Genomic DNA, 19,183 nt, shown 5'->3' with positions numbered 1-19,183 from the left:
CCATTTGACTATACAAGAATTAGGGTTATAAGAATTGAATAAAGTCGGAACATGTAAAACATGTAAGTTAAACTAGTTTAGATAGCAAATACTCCTATAGTATTTAAATTCTTGTGTTTGATTTTTGTAATGGTTTGGTACGGTTTGACTTGTTGCTTACTACGATCATTCCTCGATTCGTGCGTGTCAACTTGCCTATATACTTGTAAAATTGTATAACATGAAAATAGTTTGTGGTATGCATGTAATTTGTACTTAAATGAACTATCAATTTAAGTTGAACGAAATGCTGCTTAAGTGTAAAAAGAAAATTTGTTTTGTCAAAGAGTATTAGTCCCTTAAGCATTTATAGTTTGTATATCTTATGTGGTTCGATATACTTAGTTCAATATAAACATTGCTCTGATACCAATCTGTCACACCCCCAAACCTGAACGGCGGAAACGTTCGGGGGCGGATGACTTCATGTGGTAACGTAACAATTGAATACATAGTAAACAAAGCAATACAACCATCATATATATATATATATATATATATATATATATATATATATATATATATATATATATATATATATATATAATTGAAAGTTTACATTTGTCAAAAGTTACATATTCAAAACTCAATTACAATATGATGTCAAAATACGAGATTAAACTGGCGCCGCAGCATCCCTTCATCAAAAGCGAAATGCATACCTGAAATTACTGATTTCCTGGGACATACAAGTAATTTTGAAAGAGTAGATCAGAATTTAAGCTGGTGAATTTCATAAGTATTTAAGTGACAATGTTTGAATGAAATGAAATGTTTTATCTTTGTTTGTTTGTGTTTAGAAAATCCTATATTTTCTACTAGTATAAAAGTAGCCTTCACTCAAGACCAATGTTTGTTTCCAAAACGTGTGTAAATGTAAAATAATCAATGAGTTTGAAAACCTTGTAAATCAATGCATTTTTAATACCCCTTGTGAGTTTTATAACCATACTATTGACTCGGAATGCCTATACACAACGTTCTTCAGGCGTTGGAATGTTATGACGTTTGTCACCCCAAACGGTGGAATGCAGCTAACAGTCAGGGCACGGGTTGTCAAGCCCGTATAGATCTATACACAAACACCATGCTCCCCCTCCAAGGGATTCTGGTATATAATACAGGACTTCAAATGTGTACTCGAACGTACATCAAGTTAGTGTCTCACAAACCCGTGGTATAAAAACAGATCTACTTGTTAAAATGTTACGTTTGTTCTTGTATACGAAAGTAAACTTCTTGAAATATATGTTTCTAGTACATAAGAGTTAGAAATCTGTTCGTAAAACTATACCTATTATAGTTTTCAAAAAGTGTGCCTTGTTGGTTTTAGAAATACTTAGGAAAAGAATCATTTGTTTATGAAAGCATAGATTTTTGGTGTAGAGTCTACGATAGAAAAGAATAATTTAAGAACAGTTTAGTTTTATACATGCATTACAACAACTTTATATTTTAAAAGATCGAATGCTATTGTAACATATGATATATATTTATATATAAAAGTTCCTTTAAAGGTTTATAAATCGCATGTGATTTGAATATTTAACAGTATATAAAAGAGTTTCTTTATGTAACACACGATAATACTCGTGTGTTTTACTTGTAATCCCCCCCTTTGAAAGCATATAAAAGTATTTAGAATAATTAAAACGGTAGATTAAGGGGTATGAAACTCACTTGAAAGTTTTGGAGATAGCGAGATGGAAAACCGGGCAGAGTTTCGTCTCGGGAAATGGATTCTCCTCGGGATTCTCGGGAATCTCGGGAGTAAAATCGACCTTCGGGACTTGAGCCAAAAAGACCAGAGCTTCGGGTTTGAACGGACACGGAAAACGAGGCAAAGTTGAGAGAGAGAGAAGAGAAATGAGCCCTTTCTTTGGAAACCCTCGTAGCCTATTTATAGTGAGGCTGGTCTGCCTCGGTACGCGGGACGTACGCTCGTACGCAGCGTGTACGCGTACGTCATGCATGACCGAGGCCTCGACTGCCTCGGTTTCGGATGGGACAGGTTGCTGGGTACGCGGGTCGGATGGGACGGCGGGTCGGATGGGACGGCGGGTCGGGGCTTCGGACGGGTCGGACGGGTTGGTTCCTTCGGATAGCGCGACGTGGACGATCAGAGGCCAATCCTCTCGGTTACGCGGGGCGTACAGGAGTACGCAGCGCGTACCTCGAATGAGGGCGCTGACTCCCCTTCGGATAATATCCGAATTTTGATTAAAATAAATAATTAATTTATTTAATAAACTTCAAAAACTCATATCTTCTTTATACAAACTCCGTTTTCGATGGTCTTTATATCCTCGCGTAGGTGAGACTACGCTTTACAACTTTCGTTTAGACTCCGTCGGCAAATTCCAAAATTATTTTTATTATTTAATAAAAACCCATCGTGTTTAAGGAATTTCTTTGAAAATTCATAACTTCGCTATATGAAATCGGATTTGGGCGATCTTTTTACGTACGATCATGGTTCAAAGACATTTAATCATAGAAATAAATTAAGTAGAACTTATTTATACATTTTATTACTCGTAAGTGGTTACAATACTTGACCCATTTTGGTCGTTACAAAGAGTTGAAGTATCGGGTTGTCACAACATATCAATGTGAAATCTAAGTATACTATCCATTGATTCTAATTGTTTCCAAGTTTCTAGTATGTTATAACTTAGCTTCTAGTTACTAAATCTAGTATGTGTAGTGCCTATATGTGCAACTAAGTCTAGTCAAATCTAGAACCGACTCGAATTTTGACGGTTGTCACACATATACTAAACATATTATATTTATATTTAAATATTAGACGATGCATTCACTTGTGAATATTACATAGTATATTCACTTGTGAATGTTAGATGATATATTCACTTATGAATATTATATGATATTTTAATATGTGAATATTATATAGTATTAAATGGTATATCACATGAGAATAATACATAGTATATTCACTTGTGAATATTAGATCGTATATTCACTTATGAATAATAGTTGGTATATTCATATGTGAATATTGTACAGTATATTCATATATTAATATTACAATGTGTTTTCAGAAATATATATAATTTTTATATGTTATTCACATATGAATAACATATACATTTGCATATTTGTTTTGTGTTTTAATAATCACATATTGATTCAGGTGAGAAAACATATTCATATGTTAATATAACGTGGTAATTTAGTTTATACATTTCATCAAACAATTGGAGTGTATACAAGTTAACTTTTTTAAAAATGTGATAAATATGATACTTTGACTACTTAAATCTTACAAAATTGTAGATTGGTAGAGAAATATATGAAAATTTCAAACAAAAAATGATTTGATCTTTTTCTTACCTTAATTTCGATGTTTTATTTGATGAACGATGTTGAATGATTAATACGAATTGAATTTTTTGTTAATTATCGATGATGTTGTTCTAATGATGTCGAGAGTATAATTAATCGTAGATGTTAAAGATATTTTCGTATTCAAACAAAATTGAAGGTTAGATTGAAAGAGCAAAAAACGAATGAATTTCAACTGTTCGTATTTGTGATTGAAGGCTATTATATCATATTTACAAGTTTGTCATCGTGTCTTTTATGTTTAGAGGCTAATTAAATGAATGCCTGAGAATGATTCCCCCATTCTCAACCTTTTTTATTTTCTCAATTGAACTCATATATATATATATATATATATATATATATATATATATATATATATATATATATATATATATATATATATATATATATATATATATATATATAGGTCCAAGAACATTTAAATAGAAAATATATTCCAAGAATTGTGGTGTGCATGTAGGGTCATATACCACAAAAGCATAAAGGAAACAATAACATTATAGGAACCACAATTTACATATGACAATGACATCTGTAACGATGCGTATAATGAACATAAAGAGTTTGAAGTGGTCAAGATGAAACATAGTGATAATTAGTCTGTTATTTTATTTCTACAAAATAACAACAAATGTATTTCATTTTCCTAAAATAATAAATATTTATTATATTTATAAATGATTTGTGAGTAATAATACCCATTAATGCCATAATAATTTTCAAAAAGGTCGCAACATTTTGGGTGTTGGTAAAATATAGGGCAATTTTCAAAAAAAAAAAATCTGAATAATTTGATCAAACTAACGAAAAATGACATGATATCGATGAAATCAGCTAATCCTACTGAAAAAAAAATCCGAACTTTTAGTGGTTCTTTTGTGAAATCAGTTAATCTAAGACTTTTTTTATAAGTTGGACTAATATATTAGGACTCTACTGAAAATTATTGAAATTATAAATACTAGATAGTTTTTTCTTTTTGTATTTTTTTAATTATATGGTTTGCTTTGGTGTGTTGATGTGAGGATAATTAAGATGGTAACGAAAAGGAGACGATGATATATGTTCATAAAATTTGTTTATGCATTTATTTATTTTCTTTTAGAATGGAAATGTTTAAAGAAAAAACTAAAAAATGGTCATGTGGTATCTATTTTTTCTGAGGTTTAGTCAAAATTTTAATTATTATGGTTTTATGGTGCCTAGTTTCCTTACGGATTTGGTCATTCGTAAACGAAAATGACTTTTACCCTTGGGGTATGTATTTTCTTTTTTTTTTTTTAAATTTAATACTTCTCTCTCTCTCTAACCTTCTTTCTGTTCTTGTCTCCGGTCAATCCCAATCTGGAAAAAGATACCTAAATTCTAAAAAATTGCTCATTCCACCATTTTCATTATCTTTCATCATTACCATAATACAATAATATAGACACACAACAAAAGTAACGCAAATTATTGAAGAGAAAAATACTCAATGTATCATAAAACTTGTATGTGCGTGTGACCATGTCGTGCGTATCTTAGCAAAGCAACAAGAAGAAATCGAACCCCTATTCTCTTCTTGTGTTCATTCTTTCCTTTCTCAAAAACGAATCCACGCGCCACCAAAAATGGCAGCCCATTCATCTTACTCTAAGCCGAGAAACAAATCTCGTTCTATCAATATCGGTTGTAACTTCTTCCATCTTCTGAATCAACATGGTAGGTCGCTGCCCAAGATGATGATGGTTGGTGTGGTGAATGTGAAATAGTGATGTCTGGTGATAATGTTGATTTGGTCATCCGATTCAATTGATAAAGGTTGAAGTCCAAACTATCGGTTCAACCTTCTATCCTCCGCGTCATGTTAATAGTTCAAAAAAGCAAACTGTCCATTGTTATTTCTTCTTAGCTTTTAGGTCCAACTATCGGGTCAACCTTTGGTAACGAAAACGAAAACAAGTGACATGGGAGCGTTGACCATTCGGCAAATTGGGGATCCAATTTTTTTATTATATAATATATAAACGCCATTTGATTATGTAATATATACGTATTTTTATCTATTTAAAAATAAATAATCTTGTAATATTTATAAATGACGTTTTTTCTTGGAAGGACATTTGATGATATTTAAATTTTCACACAACCGGAATGATGAGTGACAACACAAACCCCATTGTCCATGATTCTTATTATATTTTCATTCGTTTGCTAAAAACACACCGGGATCATTGCCTGTATAATGCAGTTCTCGGTTTGCTTTCTTTTTGCTTTAGAATATCTTTGATTGAAAATGATTCTTATATTTAGAAAATTTTAATTATGAATGATCCTTCCTTTTACATTTATTTAATCCGATCAGGGAAAGTTTGGATCACGTCTGGATAAACATAATTATGTAAGATACCATTTTGAAAACAATTTTCGAAAGTTACTATTGTGATTATCATCAAAGAATCCTAAATTCTTATTTAAACGGTATTAAAGAATCTTAATAGATGGTGTTCATGCAGGAATAAGAAGCTAAAAGTAAGTTCACGGATGGAAATATTATTCTTGTACGCATCTTATTTAATTATGTTTTTATAATGTAAACCTCACTTGTTCAAACAAATGCGAAGCATCTTTTACATTCGATATTTTGAGGTTCTTGTTCGTTTGAAAAAGATTTAAACAAAAAATTAGGTATATTAACCGTAGGAATCTCCATTTCAATAATCTTTCTTAACAATGGAGTACACAACTTGATAACGATAATGACTTAAAAGGATAATATATTTTTTCGATCTACACACATTTAGTCACTTTGTTACTTCTTAGATCACATTTACTTTTTCAACTTGTTAAATTGTACACTTTCAATCCTTATAACCGTCTACTCCATGTTAGCCGGTGAAAATGACTTCATAGGATAATATATTTCTCACTTTATGCTTATTTATTCTTTAATATTTTTGTACTCATTTAATCATATATATATATATATATATATATATATATATATATATATATATATATATATATATATATATATATATGTTAGAACAAAGTTCTTTTATGATCGTATGATTCTAAGCAAGATATTAACTAAGAACGTAATAACGAACACAAGTATGGCGCTGAATATGTTCAATGATTAATACAATAACACCTCAGAAGAGCTCGATAAAGTACTTCAATCTGTAGAGGCGTTTAGGGTTACAAGAATCAACGTAATAGATAAGTTGTTAATATATGCATACATGCATGCATATATATATATATATATATATATATATATATATATATATATATATATATATACACTATAACCCTAACAACTAATCTAGATAACAACGAAACTAATCTAGATAGACACGGATGGACAGGCCCAATCCAGATACAAAACACATAGCCCAAGACGCAACACAAATGAACTCAACAATCTCCCCCTTTGCGTCCTTGGAGCCGAAACCTCATTCCTTTTTAACAGTAAGAGGCTTCTTAACAGTTTTAAACACCTTCGACATAATTGCTAAGATATGATGGTGAAAGGTAATATACCACCGAACCATGTCAGTAAAGTTCTTCTTATCAGCTGCTGAGTTCTGCTTGCATCGGTGTATGATACTGATGATACGCTCTAAACAATCTGTTGAAAACAAATGCTTATCGACCAGAGTAAGCAGAAACTTGTGTCTATCACCTTTTGTGAACATAACAGTTAGATTTGTTGAATCTATCTGCCCCAATTTCATTTTGTTTATGTCACCAGGTTTAGATGTTGGCTTCACAGTCGGCTTTTTATTCATAACCTTTTCTATCTCCCGATCCATACTTGCAAGCTCATGAATATAGGAGGCCAACATTCTTTTAAGATGTTCAAGAATCGGCTCATACTCCCTAAGATTAGAGAGCAGAATGTTGTATAGCAAAATCTAGTCATGCGGATTGAGGTTGGGAAGATCTGCCAGAGAGATAAAAGACTCCGTGTTTGTTGAACCACGGTTGACCATTCTTCCAGTACCTTGACTTTCGTAATCTTCTGTGCACTCCAAGTCAAGTATTGCGGTTGACCATTCTTCAAGTAAAAATCAATTAATTCCCTGTCAACCTTTGGATATGGATGTGGAACCTCAACAGTTGCCTCAAAGCAGTGAAATGTAAAAGCTTTTCTGGTAATAGGCATGTCAAACTGCAAGTCTTTGGAGTTATCACAATCAAACGAAGCAATTGGTTCCAAGCAATAGACAGAAGGAAACTCAATTGCTTGATTGATAAGTGTATCTCTTTTCCACACTGGAAACAAAGCCTTCTTTCATTGCAAGGCATCTTCATCTTCCTTATTCTTCCTTTCCTTTTCTTCTGCTTCTCTAGCCACTTGCATTGTTTCATCAAGCTCTCTGTCTCTTTTCTTTCTTTTGAGAGCATCAGCTATTGTTTCTTCAGTATCACTATCACTATCAACACAAACCTCTTTTTGTTTCTGCTTTGACTGAGAACCAGAACCCAAAGCTAAATTAACCTTCGATTCTGTTTTGACTTGTAGGTGTGCACTACCCTCTCCCCCTTGTTTTGGAGGTATAAAACCCTCCGAAACACCCTTCATTTTGCTGAAAATTGCAATAGCAGGGAGGAGTTTGGATTGAAGATGTTTCTGAATGGTCAAAGTTAAGATTGGATCACGTGCTTCAAGCAGATTGGTCAACATATCTTTTACATCTCATGCACAACTTTTATACACAACCCTCTGAGTTTTTAACAACGAAATTTCTTTCTTTGCTTGGGCCAACTGCGCTTTCTGTACGTCAATGGTGGCTTGTTGTTTAACCAGATCTTCCTTCAAAGTACTCTCAGTTGCAAGATTAGCAGCAAGAGCATCAAAATGAGAATCCACTGATTTTAAGAAAGAAATGGTTTCTGTTTTGAGCTTAGTGTGAACAGCCTCAAACTTGGAAGTTTCATCATGAAGAGACTTAGAAAAGGAATCCACCGATGATTGATATTTTGCTGCATTCATGTCAGCATGAGACTTCAATGAATCAAGAAAAATCTAAGTTGTATGAACAACCTCAGTAACTTCCTTGGTAGCCTTCTTACATGTGGATGTAGACTCATTAACTGCCTCTGTAGATTTATCAATTGCGTCAGTATATTGTTTAATGGATGTCTCCAAAAATGCTTTGAGAACAACACCACCATAGGATTTACTGTCTGCAAGCAATCGATCCAACTTCTCATAAGTGCCCTGTATTTGTTGACTTGTGACAGGAGCATCAACTTCATCTTCGGTTGGAAGTCTATAAGGACTATAGTAGATGGAGTCAAAATCCACATCGTCTCCCCCAAGAGTAGCACCAGAATGAGATGATGGGGTTGGTGAAGGTGGTATGGTAATAACTGGAGGTTCAGTCAAAGTAGTAGCCCCTGTATCAGATACATTGACTTCCACTGTGGGTTTGGGAATGGTAGTGGTTGTTGATTCGGTTACGAGTGGAGTAGATAAGGGTATAGTAGAGATAGGAACTGAAGTAATTGGTGATGAAGTTGGAACAGTTGTTGTTTTAGTGATAATGGGTGGAGTAACAGTAGGAACAGAAAGTTGAACCGTCTGTTTCGGTGATTGGGGTGGAGTTGGAACTTTGGTACGATTTGGAGATTATGGTGGAGTAGGAGAACGTGGAGGAGTGGGCTCTTGGGGTGAGACATGATGAACCTCTTCTTCCTTAGTTTGCTCATCAGTAGGATCTGTGCTTGGAGGAGTGTTCTCCCTGGTTCGGCGAGCCATCTTCTTTATCTTCTTCTGTTTTGGTTGAGAAGAATCTCCTTCACCAGATTTGCGTTTAGAGGACTTGGACTTACGTTCCTCAGGATCCTATTTCTTTGTAACTATCTTTCCTCTATTGGCAGGCTTCTCCAGTGCATCCAATGCTACTTGCTGCTCAAGGGATAGAACTCTCGGTCCGATAGGAGGAAGTTTCCTATAGTCCGCCAAGATGTTGCTCTGTTCCGTAACACAACGATACATCGTTTCAGGAATCATTCCATAATGAGGAAACTTACATGGATCAGAGAGAATGATCTTCTTTGTATGGAATGTGGCAATAGAAGCAAGTAGAGCATCCTTCATGATTGGAATCTCTAAAGAATCAATGTCCTTCCTTGTAATCAGGGTCCAAAATGCCCACATGAAATTTCTGAATGGCGTGTAGAAGTATTGAGACTCTACACCACTTGAGACCAGATTATGGAGCCATAATCAAGATTGATCCCGTTGTAGAGGCCATAAAGAATACCGAGAAAACCCTTGCTAGTAGTATCGGAACCACCACTATGTTCTGCCAAACCCTTAATCAGTAGAGTGAGCAAGCCATTCCATTTAGATGGTAAACAGGATTTCTTCACGTTGGTAATCGTTGTGAGCACATCAGTATACCCCATCTCGTACATCATTGAAAATAACTATGATGTGGTGATAAAATCTGGCGAGATGATTGAGGAATCGACTGCAAGACCCAAAATCGAACAAAACTTCACTTTTGAAATCAAAGACTTCTTGTTGTTGATGGTAAAATAGATACGATCTTTGTTCTTGTCATGAGTTGCCGTGGAATAAACCTGTGATAACAGCGACATTGGGACTGCTTCAACCTGGGTTAGGGCTAAAAAACCAAGGGGAATATTTTAAACATTCCACAACCTGCAACATATATGAGTTATACAAGAACGAACTAAGTTCGATGATCATATTTTGGTTAGGTTTAATGGTGAGCAAAGATGATGATGCCGTCTGATCATGTGCTGAAGAGGATGTTGCCATTGATGAATGAAGAAGATGATGACCAGTGTCTACTTGTTGTTTACGTTTGAGAGAATTGAGTGCTAGTAAAAGAAAAATAAAACGTTCAATCCCTTTATATACCATTGTCTAGAGAGAGAAAACCGTGATGATGAGGTTACTTAAACGTCACCTGAAAAAGCGCGATGTGATAGTGTGGTTACTCCCAGGAATACGTTAGCACGCATGGGTTTAGAAACCGATCAAATTCACGCGCCTAAATCTTATCTTTAATTGGTGTTTGAAATTCCAATTATCCCCTTGTTTGGTTACAATAGATAACAAAAACTCATACCAAACAGTAACTAGAATGTTGGAAAATAAAAATTTTCGTGCATAAGTGTGACAAAGATAAAGAAACAAATCAAATGTGTATGGGATGTGAGTGATGTCTTATTATTAGACAGAAAGCAAAGGATTCCAGGCATGAATCACTTACTTCAAAGTCACGAGAGACTTGAAGTGCTTGTGTGGTTTACCAAAAAATACGATCAACTATTTGTTAATAAACATTGAAAGACTTCTTATAATCATAGGCTTAGGGTAGCTTGTCTTCAACCAAACTTCGAGTTATAACATAAAACCGATCGTTGGAAGAAGTACCTGCGAGACCGATGTGGTCTGTTGAACATGTAGGTGGGATATATTATTTTAGTGACTATATAGGAATCGGAAATCTCAAAAAAATAAACTAGATCTCTTTGGGAAGAAATGCCTTGGCTGTAGACAATTTCATAAAAGATCACACAAAAATAAAAAGAGATTTCCTTAAGTAACCAGTAAGTTCTTGAATATATAATTCACCGTCAATTCATTTTTGGTGTTGGATATTGGGTTTCACTCAGCACGTGGTAAACGTATCTAAGATCACAAACACAGATGTTGTGTAACCATAAACCTTAGTGGTAAAGACCGAGAGTCTCAAGGGTTATGTTGGTGAACCGAAAGTAGATGGAGAATGGAAGGAGGTGGCTTAAGAACCGAATGTACCTTCTGCTAGATAATCCTGACAGAGCAGAAACTCATATGAGAAGAGTAAGGTAGCTCTAGACCGAGTAATATAAATTAGCTTGATTTAGAAGAAATGATAGGTATAGATCGAATCATTAAGGCCTACTCAAGATCGTAGAGGCTTAAGACGACATGCAAAAACATGCTTCTAGGGACTCTTAGCTAGTTCATTTTGAAATTGAATCATACCTGCCTTAGATCCACAGTCGGTTATACTTGTATTCATATTACCTAAGAAGAATAAAGAAATACACCAAACAAACCAAACAAACAATCGAGACAGATAAAACTTAGTGAAAGTTTTGAATTTTTCTAGAAAAAATAATACTAAAAACAGAAATATAAAATATTTTTGGATTTTTGAAATTTTCTGAAAGCAGAAACATAAAATATTTTTGGATTTTTGAAATTTTCTGAAAAAGAATAAAAACAGAAAGATAAAATATTTTTGGATTTTTTAAATTTTCTGAAAAAGAATAAAAACAGAAAGATAAAATATTTTTTGGATTTTTGAAATTTTCTGAAAAAGAATAAAAACAGAAAGATAAAATAATTAAGGATTTTTGAAATTTTCTGAAAAAGAAAAAAAAAACAAAAAGATAAAATATTTTTTGGATTTTTGAAATTTTCTGAAAAAGAAATAAAAACAGAAACCTTATCCTTTAATGAGTGAAGCGAAATAGACGGATCATTCGGTTCATTTCTGTTCCAGAAAATTACGGAGCCAAGATAGACCGAGCGGTCTGTCTATTTCGGTTCCCTAAAATTCTAGAGCCGAAATAGACCAAGCGGTCTGTCCATTTCAGTTGTCTAATTTGTAATGAAAGATTTGAGGATTCGGTACTGACTCTCCTTCCATCATGCCCAAGCCTTGTAAGATTTTGTTAAAGGTTGCTTCTGGGAAGGATTTAGTAAAGATGTCAGCCAGTTGATCAACAGATCGAACAAAGTGTACTTCCACATTCCCGTCTTCTACATGATCCTTGATGAAATGATACCTAAGTGCAATGCGCTTGGTTTTTTAGTGTTGCACTGGATTATGACAAATCCTAATTGCACTTTCAGAGTCGCAATAGAGAGGAATTTTTTTCATACTCAGCCCATAATCTCTTAATTGACTTTGAATCCAAACCACTTGAGAGGTACAAGATGCATCAACAATGTATTCAGCTTCGGCTGTGGATAAGGAAACAAAGGTTTGTTTCTTGGATTGCCAAATAACAAGTTTTCCATCAAGAAATTGGCATCCCCCTATAGTACTCTTTCTTTCCAGTCCACATCTTCCTAGATCAGCATCAGAAAAGGCTTGGATGAAGAATCCAGATCTTGCAGGATACCAGAGACCGAGAGATGAAGTTTTCTTCAGATATCGAAAAAATTTCTTCACAGCAAGCATGTGAGGTTCTCTTGGATTGGCTTGAAACCTGGCACAGTAACAAACAGAAAGCATAATATCTGGTCTACTAGCTATTAGATACATAAGGGACCCTATCATTTGACGATAAAGAGTTATATCCACAGCAGGTTTCTCCAGAGATAGGGTTACCTTAGTGCCAAATGCCATAGGAACCTTCACTTTTGAATCACCCTTGATTCCAAATTTTGTCAGTAAGTTTTTGGTGTATGATTCCTGGTTTATAAAGATACCTTCTAGTCCCTGTCTAATATTCAAAGCAAGGAAAAAGTTAATTGGACCCATTGTGCTCATTTCAAATTTAGTCTCCATCAACTTCCTGAATTCAGCTGTTAAGCTAGGATTCATGGATCCGAAGATGATATCATCAACATAAATCTGAACAATCATCAAATGTTCGCCTTCCTTCTTACGAAAGAAGGTTGGGTCAACCAAACCTTGTTTAAATTTTGACATTTTTAAGAAGCGAGTTAGCGTTTCATACCAGGCTCTCGGTGCTTGTTTTAGCCCATAGACAGCTTTATCCAGCACATAACAATGATCAGGGTATCTTTCATTCACAAAACCAGGCGGTTGCTCAGCATAGACGGTTTCTTCTAATTCTCCATTCAAGAAAGCGCATTAAACATCCATTTGGAAAACTTCGAAGTTCTTGTGAGCATCATATGCAAGAAAGATTCTAACAGATTCCAACCTTGCTACTGGAGCAAATGTTTCTTCATAATCTATCCCTTCTTCTTGACAATAACCTTTTATAACCAACTGAGCCTTGTTACGAATGACATTCCCCTCTTTGTCCAACTTATTTCTAAACACCCATTTCAGGCCGACAACGAAAGCATCTTTTGGTTTAGGAATCAACCTCCAAACTCTGTTGCGTTCAAACTCATGGAGCTCATCCTGCATTGCTTGAACCCAATCAGAATGATCAAGTGCAACATTTACAGTTTTCGGCTCAATTTTGGAGATAAACGAATTAAACATACAAAATTCCACTTTAGAGAATAATGCAATTTGTTTCGCCTTTAGTTGAGATCGAGTAAGAACATTTTCGGAAGTTTCACCAATAATTTGCTCTTTGGGATGGTCCCTTGTCCATTTTACTAATGGAGGATAGCTTGGATCACATTCTGGATTCAATTCAGCTTCTACTTCTATTTCAACATCTGACTGATCACCCTCACCTTCGTCAGTAGAAGTATCACTTGCTTTCTCCTTCTCCCCCTCGACTGGCGAAGTGAAATCTCTGTCAGCATCAGAGTCGACATTTCTTGTGGAAGTTGGTGTCTCCCCCTCGATTTGACTTTCACTTGTTAGTTTTGGATCAATGTTTTCCCTATTATCTGAACCTTTAGATGTTGGGGATGAACTTGGATTCTCCCCCTCAACAGAAACTTTGGTTGTCTTTTAAGTTGTAGAGCTCTCCCCCTGGAACGTTGAATCTCTGTTTGGAGAGCCTGTTGATGACTTAGGAGTTGGTGGTTCGCTTTCCATCTCTTTAGTAGCTTCGTCTATGACCTTCTTGAGATTTGAGATTATCGATTTTGTTGTCTGCTGTTGTTGCCTCTGAATGAATTGCTTTTTCTGGTTCATCGAATAGCGGAATGTATTCCTCAAATAGGTTGGATATTGGAACCGAGACCTGTCCAGATTCTGGGAATATGTCTCCTGAGGCACTTTCAGTCCTTTAAACCTTCTTCATATAATCATCATCAAAGGTGACATAATAAGTCTCTTCAATTTTCTGGAATGCTTATTCAACACCCTGTATGCTTTTGATGACATAGAGTAACCCAGAAATATGCCCTCATCCGCTTTAACATCAAACTTATTTCGGTTCTCTTTGGAACTAAAAATAAAGCACCTTGAACCAAAAATATGGAAAAATTTGACGTTCGGTTTCCTATTGTTTAAGATCTCATAAGGAGTTATGGAGAATCTCTTGTTGAGCAATGACTGATTCTGAGTATAGCAAGCAGCGGCAATGGCATCAGCCCAGAAGTATAAAGGTAGGGAAGCGTAACTGAGCATGGTTCTAGCTGCTTCACATAACGAGCGGTTTCGTCTTTCAACAATCCCATTCTGCTGTGGTGTATAAGGGGCCGAAAAATTGTCAGTTATCCACTTATCAGCCAGAAACTCCTCAAAATCCTTGTTCTTGAATTCCAGTCCATTGTCACTTCTAATGTTTATGGTCGTCTTCTTTAATTGCACTTCCACTTGCTTGATGAACGGCTTCAGCTTGGGAGTTGCATATGATTTCTGTTTAAGAAAGAAAACCCAAGTGAAGCGTGAAAAATCATCTACAATAACAAGAATGTACTTACTGTTGGGTTTTGAGCATTCTAACACTTCCTAAGTGTACATGCAACCCTAATAACCTTGAATCTATGTTTTCTCTATATACATGCAAATTTCTTTTACAAGGTTATTTCCTAACTAGCATGGCATGGGGATTACATAAAACATAAAGAACTATTAGAAATACATACCTTGTTGTTGCTTAGATTCCTTCAAGACTTTGTGAGCCTACCACCCCAAATGTTGTGCCTCAAATGCTTCACACAACACCACAAAACTTGGAATAACTTGAGAGAATATTTCTTACACTCAAAAATCGGTTATGCCCTCTCTAGTAACACTAGTTCCGATTTTGCATGCTATAGGGTTTCTTTTATAGTGTGTCATAATTAGGAGTTACAAATGTAAACCCTAATTGTCATGACTCTTCATTTCTCATGACCCATGGGTTTGTAACTCCCATGGACTATCCATGGAGCTCCATATGGTTATAACCAAACCCATAAACCATTGATCATTAATCCACCATAAAAGAATTGATGATTGTCATAATCAACCGTATATATTTAATTAGTCTCACTTTGATCACCAAATTAGTACTAGATTAATACTTGATCAAAAACTAATTAAATAATACTATTATTAATATATTAGAAGTTATAATATATTAATAATCATAAGTGCCTTATTCTCTCATTTAGTCTATCCAAGTATTGCAATGCCATGCAACCCAAATGGACCATGCCAAGTCGGGTCTAGTTCATACCAAATAAAGTTATGGACTTAGACAATATATCCAACAGTCTACCACTTGGATAAGTCTAATAACTATATTTGTAAATATGACTTCAAAATCCCGACTAGCAATCGTAGATCTTTCAAAGTCTCTCGGAACTGAGATGATGATGATACGCCATTTAAGATATGTGATCATATAATCCTCTGTTCTCATGATATCAGCCGGACAAACACATGGAACATGGTCTTACTTATTGTCCAACATTTGTTTCTCGATCTCCGATTTGTTTCGACATAGAACTAAATTGAACACATCAATTAGGTTTTGACCGCGCCCGGTACATAGGTCAAAACCAAATCATCGAAGGGCCCAGATATCGCTTCTATTTCTAGAAGGAACAGATAAAATTCGACTGATATGCTTGTACTAACTACTTGTTGAATTATTCACAAAGGCACATTATATAACATCGAGTTACCAATGCGTTTTCGTACAATCAATGAATAACCAACTCATGGTCAACAACTCATATCTCTAGGTTTGAAGATTATATGATATTACTGTCTCATGATCACTCGAGATAAATTCCATGAAGTGATGTAAGTGAGCGTGGGTTGAATCCAATACTCAGCCCTTATGAGTACTCATGAATGTTGTAGCAACCATTGCATTGTCTAAAGCACTTTAGACAAATGATACAAGCCAAATTCATGACAGTGTTGATTCATATCTACTTCCAACATATGACTGACTGTGGATGGTTTGAATAATATGATATATACCATAACATAATTATTCTGGAAGTCAAAACATGCAAAGTGAAACACAAGAATAATACTTAATCCTATATGGCCCCAACACTTGGGTGTAAATAAAACAACTTTTATCTAAGCACCATATTGATTACTCATTATTTATGTTTCGATTAATCAACTTTATGCTTGAATTAAAACATTAGTTGTCCCATGCTCCAAGCACGTACACTATGTTTTTCCAAACAACAATTATGGCATACTCCAAGTATGCATACTATGTTTACATATGGTGCTCTCTTTGTGAAATAGATCAATTGTCAATATTCCAATGATGCTCATTTCACAATTCCAATCCTTGTTGTAAATGCAAGAATACCAAACTCTTGCCATTTATTGTATTCTGCTAGATTCTAAAGTTATATGCAATGATCCCTTTGTAATGACTATGCACATAATTCACAAAGACTTGACAACAGATATTACAGAGCATTAAGTTCTTTAATCTTACACAGATTTAAAGAATAACTTCCACCTTTGGAGACAATTCCCTATTACCATTTTGACCATCACTTCTGAACAAGAGTTACCGCTTTTCAAAATACGTCAATATGGTCCTTACTTTATAGTTCTAACTGTCCATGAGCAACCAATCTTCGGTAAACCTCAGATTGTCCTCGACAATTTTGCTTAATCACTTTAGTCATTTCCAGTTCTATTCCTTTTTCCATTTTAATGCCCTAGGCATTTGGAAAATTTAGAATGGATGAATATTATAGCATATATAATCAAACCTATACCCAAAGCATATGGGACATGATTTATGCTATAAAATTTTTATTTGCCATGTTCTCAAAATTCGAACTATGAAGAGGGATGCAGTAATCATAATTGAATTTTGAGACCACAACATATATACAATTTCCTTATGTTGAACCATTCCAGCATAACATTCATATATATTCTTGACTAAAGTAGATTAAAGTCTCAATATAAGCTTGTAGAATTGGAGTAAAGCATAGAATCCTCTCCCTTAATTATAGCAAAACAACTTTTCAAAGGAATTTGAAACTTTTGTTTTCTATAAATAACATTGCTGACTTGCAATACTTAACATAATCATCATGCTCCCACTAGCATAATGATTACCAGCATAACAATTTATGGTCCCACTAGCTTTGACATGTACTCAGAAATCAACTAGACTTCTAGAAATCAATACTTTATTGACTTTCTTACCAAAGTTCATATTTATGATACTAGATTGCTTTGATAAGACTTTATCAAAAATATACACCTTTCCTTAGATAGCTCACATGTTTGTCTAGACCTTTTTCAATTTTCACTAGTTAGTGTGCCGGTTAACCACACACGCTCCACTAACTATATGAGAATGCAAATATCACAACTGCTATCTTCTTAAAATCTTCTTAGTGGAAGCGTTTCCTTACCATCATTTTCATGAATCGAAGAGAAACCTTATGACACTTAGATTTTATGGTGTATGTGTTCTTTTCCATGTGAATTTTGTCAAAACCATAATCACAAGACTAGGTTAGTGACACCTCCAAATTCATATGGACTGAACTTGTGCAATCTTAATTCCTTGCCACCCGGCAGCACAAGGGCCTACCATTGCTTCCCGGTTGTTATGCAAACAGTCAAGAACTCTCAGAACTCCAATGCAAAGCCAACCTTAACTGGGATAAGCCCAGAATATGTCAACACGATATGTTACAAACCTCATGTCGTGGGCTAGTGATTAACAAAACTCTTGATTAGTTCTTGAAACTATTTCAGAATCTTTTAGACTCCCACTATCCTCTTGACATAAAAGACTTATCTTTGTTAAGAACCATTCCTTGACAATACAAATATTCAAGAGCTAGTGCGGATTCTTATCAAGTTAAACACTTCCCATAATTGGACTTAGTTGGTCTTTGTTTTATCCAAAACATCACAACTAACCAACCTCAAATGTACAAGAGTATGACACATCTTACTCTACATTTGATAAGTGATATAAACTTTCTAAAGATTATGTCACTCAATGGCTTAATCTTGGAGTATGACTCTAAGATTTGATGTATGATTTATCTTTTGATTTAACCATTTCAACAACTCATGATTCCTCTCCTTAGCCAAAGAAATGAACTAAGGTGTCCTTAGAGGATCAATTGTGATCTGGTTTCATAATCACTAAGATAATCATAAAACAAAATACACAAGTACTCTCCCATCTATTCTGATTGGAGAAACTTTTATCTTTCTGCCTTATTTGATTCTTCTTATTCATTCTGACATACATTGAAACTTTTCCAATGTTTCAGAATTATACTTAAACTCGTAAGCATAACCATATTTACTAAACTTTAGTAAATCATAATGAATAATCTTATCAACCTTTGTGGTGGACCTGACCAGCACACAACCAAGTGTACCCAATCTTTTAGTCCTTTGCTTGACTCACATGTGAATGTGAACAAGGAATTAGTCTTAATTTACCAAAGATGAAAATTCTCATTCATCACACAATACAACTTGCATCATTCCAAGTTTCTATCCAACTGAAACTTGGGTGATGGGAGTCTTTCCTTATTTGGTAAATTATGATACTACCACTAATGAAAGAATCAAATCCATTTACCCATATTGCTTATCAATGGAAACATATAAGCAACAACCTTTTTCACAAATGCCATTATAAGGATACTTAAAATAAATAAAATCAAAACCATTTTCTTTTATTTTAAAAC

This window comes from Lactuca saligna, chromosome 4, assembly GCF_052625555.1.
Source record: "Lactuca saligna cultivar CGN05327 chromosome 4, ASM5262555v1, whole genome shotgun sequence".
In the NCBI taxonomy this organism is placed as follows: Eukaryota; Viridiplantae; Streptophyta; class Magnoliopsida; order Asterales; family Asteraceae; genus Lactuca; species Lactuca saligna.
Note: the sequence above shows the minus strand (reverse complement) of the source record.